At 44.0% G+C, this 14251-nt stretch overlaps 1 long non-coding RNA gene across 2 annotated transcripts; it reads left to right on the top strand.

Annotated features, from left to right (window-relative positions):
• Positions 1-79: 79 nt before the first annotated feature.
• LOC117098748 lies at positions 80-13477 on the top strand. Of its 2 annotated transcripts, none has more exons than XR_004443572.1 (4): positions 80-205; positions 1767-2422; positions 7099-7148; positions 10389-13477. It is a non-coding gene; the product is annotated as an uncharacterized LOC117098748 (long non-coding RNA). The 2 variants fall into 2 exon arrangements; XR_004443573.1 differs by lacking the exon at positions 80-205 and adding an exon at positions 1537-1674.
• Positions 13478-14251: the final 774 nt, after the last annotated feature.

Below are 14251 nucleotides of genomic sequence, written 5' to 3'. Positions count from 1 at the left end.
GAAGTTAAACAGCCTCGTGGGCGGCTTCGCGGCTCCAAAACCAGGCTCTAGGCCGCAGCGACCGCAGCCGTTAGGGAGGCCGCCCCAGGCGGAGCGGAGGCCTGGAGGGGAATCTTGATCTTGGGCCAGACACCTGTCAAGAGGAGGCGGAGCGTCGTGCCTCCAGGAAGACTGGATGAATATTCTCCAGGAGCCGGACGAAGGCGTAAGTAATAGGGACGTGCGCCGCCTCGTTGGTGTTGATCAGTCCACCAAGGAGAAGCAGCTGTGGGCGCTGTGGCCGTGCCTGTAATCCCAGCGCTTTGGGAGACCGCGGCGGGAGGATCGCTTGAGCCCAGGAGTTCGAAACTAGCCTGGACAACATAGTGAGAACCCAGCCTCTATCAAAAAGGAAAAAAAAAAAGGAAAAAAATTAGTGCGATGTGGTAGCACGCACCTGTAGTCCCAGCTACTCGGGAGGCTGAAGCGGGAGGCTCACCTAAGCCTGGGAGGTCGAGGCTGCAGTGAGCTGTGATTATGCCACTGCACTCCAGCCTGGGTGACAGCAAGACCCTGCTTACCCCCGACCCCCCCCCCCCCCCCCCCCCCGAAAACCAAGAAAAACCAGTGTGGAGAGTTGCTCGCCCATATGCTCCAAGCTGCTGTATATTCCCGGTAATATAAACATCGTGAAGGTGGAGATCCAGTTAACCTTTTAGGTGGAGGACCAGATGATAGAGGGCGACATCTGACTGGGAAGGCCATCTACAACCAGGCCTAATACATCCACAGGGAACCAGTAGGAAACATCTGGGGAGGACAACCCAAATAAGTATCATGGGAGCAAGGGATGGTTTGAGAACTTTAAAAATCGCTGCTGTTTTGCAACGTACCAGGTTGATGGGGGAGGAAGGACCCTTAAATGCTGAGTGGGCACCGAGTATTCCAAGCAACGGGAGAGAGGCTATGTACATCAACATGTCTTCAACGCCAAGGAGACGACCCATCTTTTCTGTGCATGTCTTCCTACTTTTGGGGCAAAAGACAAAACTCTGGAAAGCTTAGAGGAAGCTAAGGACAGGATTTCCCTCATTTTTTTTGTGGCAGTGCCTCAGGTGACAAAATGATAAAACCACTGCTGCTTTGCAAAGACTCTAATCCCCCACTTGTCTTTCAGAAAGAGATAAATGCCTTCCTGTTTTCTTGTGAACACACCCAGAATTACCACTGCCACTTTATGGATTGGTTTTGTTATTTTTTTATCCATCAAGTCGGAAGTCATTTAACAGAAAAATCCGGAAATCAGAATGTTGCTAATTGTGGACGGAGGTCCCAATCACCCAGATTCATTATTCTTTGTTCATTCTAATGTTGATTGTGTTTCTCCCTCAGGAAGGCCGTAGCTTTCTTCAGCCCTTGGGTTAGGGTATAATGGAAGCATTTGGGAGGTATTGCACCAAACATATGTTTGACCACTTTGCTGACTGTATTGAAAAAAACCCTCGCCTTACTCTGAAAGAAACATGGCAACAGTACAATATTGCTGATTCTTTGGTAGTGATAAAAGAGGTGATTTGTGATATAAAATCAGCCACTCTTAAGCTTGCTGGAAACTGTGGGAGGATGTGTGAATGATGATGCATTTTCCCTAGAGCTAATGAAGAAGTTAAAAAAATCTTAGTGTCTGCAAAACAGGTGGGTTTAAGATTCATTGATACAGGGAAAGTGAAATTAGTGAGCTACTCAAGTTTCAATCTTTAGTCATAACTGAGAGTCTATGTCCATAGGAAGAAGTCTTTACAGACAGAGGAAATTGAATGCTGTCTGATGCTAGACCTCAGGCCTCACTGATGCTGCAATTGATATGGATCCTTTCCTGGATTAAAGCTTGGCTTTTAAAAAAGATTTCAATAAATTGCTTATACCTATAAAGAGATGCAGAAGAACCTTCAAATAAAGCAAAGGACTTGAAGAAAGAGAAAGAAGACATGAAGAAGAGGATGTCATTTAGGTGAAGGTGATGGATACAGAATCTGAGTCTGAGGGGAAATCTGACTCTGAATCAGGATCCGATAAGGAGCAGGACAAGATGGAGGATAAGAAGCTGCCAGAAGAAAAGCCTGGACCCTCTGGCATGGCACTCAGAGTCTTGATATGTCTGAAGAAACTGTCCAAGCCATTAATGTGAAATTGAACCTTTGGAATGTAACCTTCGAAGTGAATCTGGAGAGAGTAGAGGTACCTGAGTTGAAGGACGAAGAGGTTCCAGAGACCATCCTTCCCTTGTTACGCTAACATCATTTTCATAACTACCATCATCCTTTTCATCACCAGCCACACATCCCTATCATTTTAGTCATGTAACAAACATTGCGCTTAAACTCTGCAGGGTCCTGAGCTAAACTTGGGGACATCGGCTCAGGAAATCATCTCAGGATCTGAGGTAAATGGTCATTAACAGTTCCATTCTTATTAATGTAACAGCTCTAAAAAATCATGGTCTTGATTTTAGTGACTTAAAATATAAAGGTTTCCTTAGGACCACTCAGCCTCATTTTCTCTAACCATATTTCTTCTATAGATAGTAAGTTCTTCAATCACAAATGGAGGTTTTCAGAGTTTACATTGGTAGTTGACAAGAGACTCCTTGCTCTTGAATGACATGGCCTTACATTTTATAAGTGGTTTCTTTTTTTTTTTTGAGATTGAGTCTTGCTCTGTCGCCCAGGTTGGAGTGTAATGGAGCAATCTCAGCTCATTGCAACCTCCACCTCCCGGGTTCAAGTGATTCTCCTGCCTCAGCCTCTTGAATAGCTGGGATTACAGGCGTGTGCCACCACGCCAGCTAATTTTTGTCTTTTTAATAGAGATGGGGTTTCACCATGTTGGCCGGGCTGGTCTCAAACTCCTGACCTCAGATGATCTGCCCACCTCGGCCTCCCAAAGTGTTGGGATTACAGGTGTGAGCCACTGCGCCCAGCCACATTTTATAAGCATTAACGTTAATCTCTGTTAATCCTCACTTCAGACCTATGAAGGAGATATTAGACCTTCCTTTATGGGAAAAATCCCCTGAAAGCACACAAAAATTAAGTAACTCCCTTGAGTCTGCACAACTAACAATGTAAATGACAGGAGTAGGCCTACAACTGATTAACTATTGGATTTTGTCAGACACTTTGCTAAGAAGTGTATTAGGCCTTTAAGAATTTCTAAGGCCGGGTGCGGTGGCTCAAGCCTGTAATCCCAGCACTTTGGGAGGCTGAGACGGGCAGATCACGAGGTCAGGAGGTCGAGACCATCCTGGCTAACACAGTGAAACCCCGTCTCTACTAAAAAATACAAAAAACTAGCCAGGCGAGGTGGCAGGCGCCTGTAGTCCCAGCTACTCAGAAGGCTGAGGCAGGAGAATGGCATAAACCCGGGAGGCGGAGCTTGCAGTGAGCTGGGATCGGGCCACTGCACTCCAGCCTGGGTGACAGAGCGAGACTCCATCTCAAAAAAAAAAAAAAAAAAAAAAAAAAAATTCTAATCCCAGGGAATGAAACAGATAGGTGAACAGGTTACAATAAATGCAGAGACTGTCAGCTGGCAATCCGCAAGCCAGGGTTGATTAACAGATGTGTTTTGTTTGGTCAGCCTACTTGAAAACAATTTTGAATTGGTTTCCAGCATTTTGCCCTCCCTATTTTAAGATACTATTTACATAAAATTTGCCAACTTAAAGTGTGCTGTTTGTTGAATTTTTAAAACACTTGTGTTACTCCTGCCACAACTAAGACATAATTCTCTTAAACAGTTTACTTATATTTCTCTGCTCTGTATCCCTACCCCCAGAATTGTCATTTTTAAAATGAGGATACTTCACATTAAAAAGCTGGATTAAAAATTTGGAAATTCTGATAACAGTGGAGTCCGTATTCAGAAGGGCAACAGTCAGCCATTAGCTTGCTGCTTTTCTTATTTGTTACTGCTCCCCGTAGTTTATGCTACCACAAAAGTGTGTGCAGGCCGGGCACGGTGGCTCACGCCTGTAATCCCAGCACTTTGAGAGGCCGAGGTGGGCAGATCACAAGGTCAGGAGTTGGAGACCAGCCTGGCCAATGTGGTGAAATCCCATCTACTAAAAACAAAAATTAACCAGGCGTGGTGGCGAGTGCCTGTAGTCCTAGCTACTTGGGAGGCTGAGGCAGGAGAATCGCTGGAACCCAGGAGGCGGAGGTTGCAGTGAGCTGAGATCGCACCACTGCACTCCAGCCTGGGCGACAGAGCGAGAGTCTGCCTCAAAAAAAAAAAAAGGGTGTGCAAAGTGCTTTATGGGCAGAGAACTATGGGAGTATCTTTTGGATGGCCTGGAAAGAGTTCATTAAGGAGAGAAGTAGGGATTAAGAGTGTTCTAAGCCAAGGAGAATTAGAAGGGAGATTCTGGGAGGAAGGGGCCAGAGAGGCAGCCATGTGCGTGCTTCTCTTGTTTGTTTTTGTTGGTGGGTTGGGCCTCTTTAAAGTGGAAGAATTTTGTGTACGTGTGTGTGTATGCTGTGGATTCTGAAGGTTTTGTGTTCTTAATAAAAGTTTATGTCTTTGGGGACATCCCAAAATTTTGATTTTTTAAAAATTGTTTGAATGGAAAGTGAAAATAGTGTATTTTTGCAAGGGTTGTAGGTCTGGTGTGGTGCTTGCATTGTTTTAAGGGTGAAGGCTGTCCAGTGGAAATTCCTCCCTCTCTTTGCTGCTGCCTCCACTGTCTCTCTCCTGGTGTCCTTCTGGCAAGCCTGGCAGACCAGGCCAGGGAGGAACAAGGAGGCAGGTGGTGGGAGAGAGGTCAGTTTAGGCCCTCAGTGCCCGCCCACTAGCACCTCTGCCCATGGCTGCCATTCACTGCCATGGTGCAGCTAAATTACCTGTGATGCTCTGGACAGGCTGGGCTCATGATGCCCTCTGCCAAGCTGCCTGTGGCCCTCTGTCCTCATGTGCCTCCTGGTGAGTGCCCCGTGCCAGCAGACTATGAACTTCTTCATCCCTAAACCCCCAGCTTCAGGACTGAGGGGAAGGGAAGGAAGGGAGAAGGCAGACAGATTTTGCTTTAATGCTCCTGGGGATCTGTGCTGGAGGCAGCCAGGTAAGGGCAGTGAACTGTTTAGTCCTTGGAGGCACCACCTGGTGTCCTGCAGACTGTGGGATGTTTTTCTAATTTTACCAGGAAACTGTCACTCTCAGCTACTTGGGGAGGAGTGACTGGGCTGTGTCATTGCTAGATGGAGGAGGGGAAGAGGTGTCTGCTGGTGAATCCTTGTCTAGGCATCACGTAAGAGGTTATTTTCTTCTGTCTATTGTAGTTACCATCTCATTTTTCTGTAATTATCTGGGGGGCTTTGTTTTCTCATCTTGGAAATATCTTGAAGTGTTAAGGTTGGAAGTGACTACAGAGTAACTCCAGAGGTGGTGAAGGGGGCAGAAAGAACCGTAGGGGGAGGTCAGAAGCACAGGGTTCTAGCTCAGCTTTGCTGCTCACCTTTTGGGTGATTTCTCCCCTTCTTTGGCCTTTATTTCGTCACCTGTAAAAATTGGCACAAACCAGTCGACCTTAACTTTTTGGGGATTGTAGGTCTCCCTGAGTAGTTTTGTGAAAGTATATGCTGTCTATCCCAGAACTCCAGCCTCAATCTACTCAATAACCCCCTGAGGATGGGGGCCCAGGTCTCTGAATTTTTAAATACTTGTATAGATGAGTCACATTTAGCCAGTCTGGAGACCAGGGTTGGGAAATTGAGTAGAATTTCATCCTACTATTTCCTTTATATGCCCATCCTTTCTCGTGATGTATTCTTTTGCCACAGTCCTGTGACACAGGAAGGGCCAGTGACCTTGGTCATCTTAGATTTGCCCTTGTTGATATTCTCAGGGTAAATGTCTTTCCTTTCCCCTGATGGCGTTCTTATACTGTCTTCTGATCATCATTGCTGACTTTGTTTTCAGCATCTAAAAGTTTCCATAACTGTAAGGCTTACTTCTTCCCTGCAGTCTTCTGTGTTTTTTAGTTATTCATTCATCGGCACTCACCTTGGAAAGTCAGTGATCAAAATAGCACCAGTGTGTAGGGATGAGCATTGGAAGAGCTCAAGCAGAGAAGACATAGGATTTTCTGCAGGGCTGTCCTGGGGTGGTTCTTGATGAGGCCAGCTGGGGAAAAATCTAGGTGGCAGATGTTGGCACACTATAAGAAAAAGCATCTTGTGAAAACCTTTAAGTTAGATGGACTTCATCAAGAGTTGATGAACCTCCCACCTCCAGGAGTGTTCAGGCAAATGTGAGATGCATGCGTTGGACCAGATGACATGTGAGGCCTTGGTCAACTCTAGACTTGTTTATATAGGCTTGGAAAGATTTTTAAGTTTTCTCCTCAGTAGGGTCACTTAGGTGGGCCAGGTTTGACAGTTCACTGAGCTCCTCTTAGGAGCATCATAATTTGGTTTTGTTCCCTTCTCCAGGTACTTTTGGGAGGGAAAAATAGAAGCCACTAACATCCTGTTAGTGAGTGAGGATATGAGCATAGGGGGGTCTGTTTTTTTTTTTGCTTTTTTGAGACGGAGTTCCGCTCTTATTGCCCAGGCTGGAGTGCAGTGGCGCAATCTCGGCTCACTGCAACCTCCACCTCCCGGGTTCAGGTGATTCTTCTGCCTCAGCCTCCCAAGTAGCTGGGATTACAGGCATGCACCACCACACCCAGCTAATTTTGTATTTTTAGTAGAAATGGGGTTTCTCCATGTTGGTCAGGCTGGTCTCGAACTCCTGACCTCAGGTGATTCGCCCACCTCGGCCTCCCAAAGTGCTGGGATTACAGGTGTGAGCCACCAAACCTGGCCCATAGGAGGTCTTGATAGGGGAGTGAGTGAGACCATGGCCTTTTTCCAGGTTCCAATTAAAAGTTAGCAGAGATAACTGACTGAGGTGTTTCCCCACATAAGATGCCCTGGGTTCATTTGTAAGCTAGTGACAGGGCCTGGTGACCCCAGAGGAAAGCTGTCTCCTAAATGACCAGATGAATGAGCAGTGGCAGCACTGGGGATCAGGTCCTAAAGCAGCATTTTTTAGTTTTTGTTTGTTTGTTTTCATCTATAGTTAATGAAGACAAAGACTTCCAGGGTCTTCATGCTGTCCATCTGCATCAGGTAAGGTTGGCATCTCTTCTCACTCCTTTTCCATAGGACCAGCCAAGGTACTAAGGGAATGACCTTGAAAAGCTGGAGACCTGGATCCCAGCCAGCCACCGTCTTTGTGACTCTGGGCAAGTCCCTATCCCTCTCGGACCCTCAGATTCTCCATGTGTATAATGAGGGGCTAGAATAAGATAGTTTAAACCAGTGGCCTTCAAAATGTTGGTCTCAGAACCCCTTTACACTTTTAAAAATTGAGACCCAAAAGAACTTTATGGGTTATATAAAAGTTTACTGTTTTAGAAACTAAAACAGAATATAAAAATATTTTTATTTCATTTAAAATGATAAAACCATTACATATTAACATAAATAATGCATTTTTAAGGAAAGTAATATTTCCTAAAGACAAAAAAATTTAGAAGAATGACATTTTACATTTTAGCAGATTCTGGCTTAATAAGACAGCTGGATCTCCTCAAACATCTTTAAATTCTAGGACACTTTAAGCTCATGGTGATAAAGTCAGGTCTTTCAAAATTTAGTTTTGTTTGAAAACATCAATTTTATCACTGGCCATCCATGATGTCAATTGTCTTTATTTGAGTGGTGGGCTCAATGTATTCATATTTGAGGAAGTGCCTACCTAATACTCAAGCCTGAAGTAACTATAATTTGTAGAAATGACAAATTATGGTTACTCGGACTTGAAAGTAAAATTGGTGTTCCACCAAAGAAAAGAAAAGTTTAACTTGTACTAAAACAATCAGACACGGAGTGAACCTAGGCATGTAGTAGAAATGCTTTATGTGTACTTCCTACCAGTGTTTTGTCACACAGAATATTGAAAAGGCATGTACACAAGGATTGAAATTAAAGTAGTCATTTTGCCTACTTCATCAGAGATGCTAAGTGAAACTGACTTTTTAGAAATCCAACTGTGTGGCAGTGAAGAATATAATGACAATGAGTACAGGTTAGTGTCACTGTCTCAACTCATGCTGAAGTGCCAGCAGTTTTACCTTTTTTTTTTTTTTGAGACGGAGTCTCGCTCTATTGCCCAGGCTGGAATGCTGCAGCATGATCTCAGCTCATTACAGCCTCTGTCTCCCAAGTTAAAGCGATTCTCCTGCCTCAGCCTCCCAAGTAGCTGGGATTAGAGGTGCCCGCCACCATGCCTGGCTAATTATTATTATTATTTTTTGTCTTTATTTTTTGGTAAAGACAAGAGTTTTGCTACATTGGTCAGGCTGGTCTTCAGCTCCTGGGCTCAAGTGATCCACCTGCCACGGCCTCCTAAAGTGCTGGGATTAGAGACATGAACCACCACACCTGGCCTTTGTTTTTTCTTTTAAACCATTAGTGCTAATGTCAACATAGTAAAAGAACAAATAACAAAATAATATTGTTATGAAAGTAGTTTTGGCCCCAAGGACCCCCTAGAGTCCTGGAGATCCCCAGGGGTCAGTGGACCTTCACTTTGAGAACCTCTAGTATAAACCTTTATCATTCTGTCATTCAAAGTGGAATTTTTGGAATTGGCATCACCTGGGAGCTTTCAAGAACTGTAGAATCTCCTGCTCACCCCAGACCTACTGAAACAAATTATAGTTTAACAAGACCCCCGGGTGATTTCTCTGCACATTAAAGCTTGAGATGCACTGGTCTAAACCAGTGTTTCTCATAACTGCCTGCTATGTATTAGCATCACTTGGACACATTTTTCAAACTACCAATTTAGGCCCGACCTCACAGATTTTGACTTAATTTGGCCAGGGCGGGGATCAAGTACAGTGGTATTAAAAAGCACCTTTCTTTTTAGATGACTCTAATGTGGTCACCTAAATCTTCTCAGGTTGACTCTAACATAGGGCCAGAGATGCAAACCACCTATATGGATGATGAAACCTTTTCTTTACTTCTTAGGGAACTAGGATTCTGTGAATACATGGTTACATCTGGGTCTCAAACTAGCTATAGAGGGGGCCCTTATGATACCACTTCAGCAGAGGTGAGAGAGTAAGGAACCATTGGTAGAGCCAGTACTGTTGAGAAATTAAAATTTTAACTGGTGAGGGACAGCTTCAGGGTTAAGAGAGTTGGACCTCCTACCTTGAAACCTGGCTCCCCACCTGCCACTTGTTCCATAGTGCTTGGAAAATATGAATACTTTCTGTACCTCAGTTGCCCCTTCTGTAAAATGGGGATTATACAAATAGGTTATTATGCATATGGAAATTAATATGTGAAATCCATATATGAAAGACTTTATCAGTCTCAGCTCTTATTACTAATGTGTTAAAAATGTCTTTGAATTCTGTATGTCCGCTTATAAAAACACGTAAGTTAACAAAATTCATTATCTTCAGGCACCCAACTTACAGAATGTTTAAGCATACATGTGAAGCAACATGTGAATGTATACATGTGCTGTGATTTATTAAGCATGTTATGGGAAGTTTAAAATACCTCATTCAGCAGAAAGGAGGCAGAGGATTATAATCCTCATTTGACAGATGGGACACTGAGGTCCAAGTCCTCATGTTTCTTCAGCCTAGAAAGTGAAGAGAACTTGCACTGTGTGACAAGGGCCAGGTGAAAGAAACAGGAGAGGAGGAGAGATTCCTGTAGACCTGGATTGTCAGGGAAGATCCCTTGGAAAAGGTCAATGGTTGAATTGGACCTTGAGGGATAGAGAGGTTTTTTTTGTGTGTGTTTTTTGTTTGTTTGTTTGTTTTTGAAGCAAGAATAGGCTTTTGATTGATCAGCAGGAGCAGGTGGAATCTAGGTGGGCAAGAGAATACAGAGATATTGGTGGGGGATTGTTTTGGGAAGCGATGTGCATAGGATAATAATAAAAAGAGTAGCTAGCATTTAATGAATGCATACAGTGCCAGCTGGTGTACTGGGTGCTTTGTATACTTTGTGTTAATTAATCCTCAGCAGTCCAGTCATGTAGGGCTTTTTTTTTTTTTAAGGAGCATTTGAAGAAAACTAAGTGACTTGTCCATAGTCAGACAGCTAGTAGGGGCAAACTTAGAATTTGAACCCATGTCTGCAAGACTGTGAAGCTATCTGGCCTAACTGGCCACTTGTTGACAGATGGGAAACATAGGCTGGAGAGTGACAGGCTGTGGACCTGGACGGGGGGGTGAGGCAGGTTGCAGAGAGCCTCCCATGAGGCTGGCCAGTTGGGTTTTATCACGAGTTGATTCTAATCATAGTCACTCACAGGGCTTTGCTTTCTCTCCAAAGGCTATACATACTTTTGAAATCCCAGAGGTCTTCAGTCTCCCTGTGGGTCAAGGAGATGTGCAGTATTTAAAGTGGATTGAGGACGGCATGGAAGAGGATTGAGTGGGGAAAGCTTTTTGTGCATTCTGCTGGCTACCTCCAGCGGCTGCCTCCAGCCTTCATCAACTGCACTCTGGGGAAGAGGAGGACACCTTCTACCTCCCAGCATCTCTGGATTCCATGTTCCTGTAGGCACGGAGGAGCTAAATGGCCTGTGGAGGCTGAAGGTCTGAGGCTCCTAAAGCCGGAAGAAAAGGCTGGGCCAGTCAGGCCAAGCAAGAACATAGGGTAACTTGTCTCTGAGTGCTTCATGGATAAGGGGGCATGAGGGCACGAGGATGGTTACATGTAGTGACTGAAGGGAAGAGGCAGTGATGGTGAGACTTGTCATCTTGAGTCAGTAGGCCTACCTCAAGTGCCTAGGATGTAATTGCTTTGCTGCTTCTCATGGAGAATGGCCCTAGTGACCTTGTTCACCTGGAAGAGTGTGGGATGAATGTCTCCTCCAACGGGGACCGGCAAGTGCTTTATCAAAAGGATAAATTGCTAATGGTGGCATTTCAGGATTATTTCTCCTTGCTAAAGAGGCTTTTGTTGGTCCTGAATTCTGAGGAGGTAGGACTAGGAATGGACTCCATGAACCTGTGTATGACTCAAGGAATATTAGGACTTTGGCACAGCCTCATGGGTTGGGAGTAAGTCTTGGCTCTTCCCTAGCCTGAATGACAGATATCAGATCGTTCTGGTGTTTTGTCGGTGAAGATGTAGATTCTGAGCCCACCAAACTAACCTTTTCACTTGAACATTGAAATAGCCCCAGGAATTGGACAGACCTGTGTCTTTAGGTTTGTTTCATAGAGCCCCAGGGGTTGGCAGTAGTACCTTGGAGACTGCCTGCATGGGGATTTTTTTAAAAGTGTTCTTTGTTAAAGGTTTGTAAACCACCTCTCTCAGCCAGTTTTCATTTTATACATTACTGCAGGAAACTGAACTGCATGGAGGTCCAGAAAGTGGGTAGTGCAGGCTGTAGTGCTGATAACTACTGTACTTCTTGGATCTTCGTGCTCCCAAATACCAAATGGAAGACGATCTCTGAGAGTCCTTTGCAAAGATCTTGTAGGGACTTTAGGCTGGGGCCTTTGGAAAGTTCCTGAGGATTCCAATGGAGATTCTGAGGGATTGTCTTAGAAGAACAAAGAGAATGATAATGGTGATGTCCCTGCTTTTTACAACAGATCATGTTGTGATATATATGCAAACCTGTGTAAAGTAAACCCTATCTAAAATGTGCTGGGGACCCAAGATGGAGTGCCTGTATTGCTTCCAGGATAAAGTCCCATTTCTAGCTCTGGTTTTTATAACCTTGCTTCAGCTCACCTTTTCCGTCATCATCCCCTGCATCTCCTCTCCCACGCTGGGAAATGGATGGCTCCACTATACTGTGTGATGTTATTGCTATGTTCATGTCGTCCCCTCTGCCTGGAATGCCTTTCTGCATGAATGCCTGTGAAATGTTGCTGCTCCTTTGTATGGCCTGGCTTCCATGGTTGGCAGGAATCTCTTCTTTTGTTGTATTCCTGCCATCTTTGTGCATCACAGTCAGCTTTGTATTCCTAGATTGTAAGCTGCTTGAGGATAGGGCCATGTCTTGCACCTGTTTGGCAAATTGATGTTTAAAGTATTTAAATAACTAAAGCTCTCACTACAGTACATAGTCACTTGCGATTTATGGATTTGGCAAAATTCAACTTTTTTCCTTGAATATTCTTAAAGTGAGACTAATTCCAAAGGAGATTTTTTCTGTCTGTGGCCTTCATTGGGTGGTTTGCTGTTATCAGAAAGCTTTTGGTGGCCTTCCTCTTCCCTGGTGTCAAGGTTGACTGTAATAGGAAATGGGACAGGAGAGGGCCATTTCTGCCAGGCATTGTCATAGGTTCTTAACATTATTTAACCCTTATAATGCAATGTTTTCCTCACTTTACAGATGAAACCTGAGACCAGAGAACATGTAACATGTAAAGTACATGGCAGAATTAGGATGTGAACCCAACTCTGATTCTAAACCTAATGCTCTTACTCTTTCATTCAGAGGTTCAGTCAGTTCTTTGTAAGCCATAGATCCAGAGAAGCTGCCGTAGCCAACAATAAAGTTGTTAGTTTTTAAAACATCTATGTGGTAAGTTGGTCTGGCACTTAAAAATGTATCGTTTGCCGGGCACAATGGCTCACACGTGTAATCCCAGCACTTTGGGAGGCCAGGGTGGGCGGATCACGAGGTCAAAAGATCGAGACCATCCTGACCAACATGGTGAAACTCCGTCTCTACTAAAAATTAGCTGGGTGTGGTGACACATGCCTCTAGTCCCAGCTACTCAGGAGGCTGAGGCAGGAGAATCGCTTGAACCCAGGAGGCAGAGGTTGCAGTGAGCCAAGATCTTGCTACTGCACTCCAGCCTGGCGACAGAGCGACACTTCGTCTAAAAAAAAAAATAAATGTGTTGTTTACTACTCACTACAGATCTGCAGGAGTTCACTGATCTCTAGGGTCTGCCTTATTGCCAACTTACGTGGTTTGGTCACTATTACAAACCGTCATCCCAGAATGATGATGCAGACGCTAGGGCTAGGACCCAGACCAGTGTTTCCACGTGGGAATCCCCTCCCAGTATTTCTTCAGAAAGGTATGTTTTTTGAATCCATAAACCCTAGAAAAATCAGTTGAGGAAATGAGAAGTATTGTAATTATTCTGTGAATACTAACACTTACCATTATAGAGACATTACTAGTTTGAGAGAATCCAACTTCATCAAATACTAACATACTGAATTGAAGGCTATAAGAACTGAGACAGGAGTATAGCAGAGAGAAACAGTCACCATCTAATTAGCCCTACTTTTGGTTGCTGTGATGTTATTACGTCTGTATGTCTGGCCATATCAGCTGCTAATGGTGAGTTCTTGCAAATAAAATGATTTGATAAACAACCTAGCATACTTTATACAAATCTTACGAATGGTGTTCTGAGAAATAAACTTTGGAAGCAAAATAAGTTAACAGTCTGGACACGATTGATTCTATATTCTGTTTACCTTGCTCTAGGATATTCAAATGTTATATTTATTTGAATGCTATCCAATATATGTTGCCTGGCATCTTCCTGTCTTTTAAATATTCTCTGTACGCTACAGTTCTTTGTAAGTAAAAACAGGCTTAATATGTCTACTTAGTAAACAGAGTGTTTCCAGATACCTATGATAATGAAGAAAAGAGTATAAAGAATGAAGTATTTTAAGAATAACTTATGATTTGGGGGATTTCTGAGCATTCTACTTCCTTGTCCTTAAATTCCAAAGGTAAATGTTAGTTGTGAATTTGGAAATACTAGACTACAGAGAAGCAGGCACTCTCTAGCCTGGGAGGCCCACTGATCTTAGGAGGGTCCATACAACTGCTTATTGTAGACCTTGCACTAGAACCCAGGTCTTTTGACACCTGGTGCCACTTTTCATTCCATTCCATTAATTATAGCCCAGAGAATAACCACCCCCCTGCCCAACTCCCATTGTGGTTTTACTCTGAGGACAGATAAAAGATTGAAGCTGATGGAGTGGTAGAAAGAAGTGGGAGCCATAGTGAATGAAGATGTTTAAGGGCAGATGTTAACACCACTAAGCCCTTCACTTGGGATTACAGGCTACACTTACCCCTCAAACTGTAGAATTCAGTGGAATCCATGGCCTTTACCTCTCTATAGATGACCTTTTTCCTACCCCTTCACATCTCCTCTTTTTTTCCTCTCCAAACTGCCCCAGATTTAGAGGTT

This window comes from Trachypithecus francoisi, unplaced genomic scaffold (genome assembly GCF_009764315.1).
Source record: "Trachypithecus francoisi isolate TF-2019V2 unplaced genomic scaffold, Tfra_2.0 Lachesis_group16, whole genome shotgun sequence".
In the NCBI taxonomy this organism is placed as follows: Eukaryota; Metazoa; Chordata; class Mammalia; order Primates; family Cercopithecidae; genus Trachypithecus; species Trachypithecus francoisi.
The sequence above is the reverse complement of the archived record's forward strand: the minus strand, read 5'-3'. Positions and strand labels throughout refer to the sequence as shown.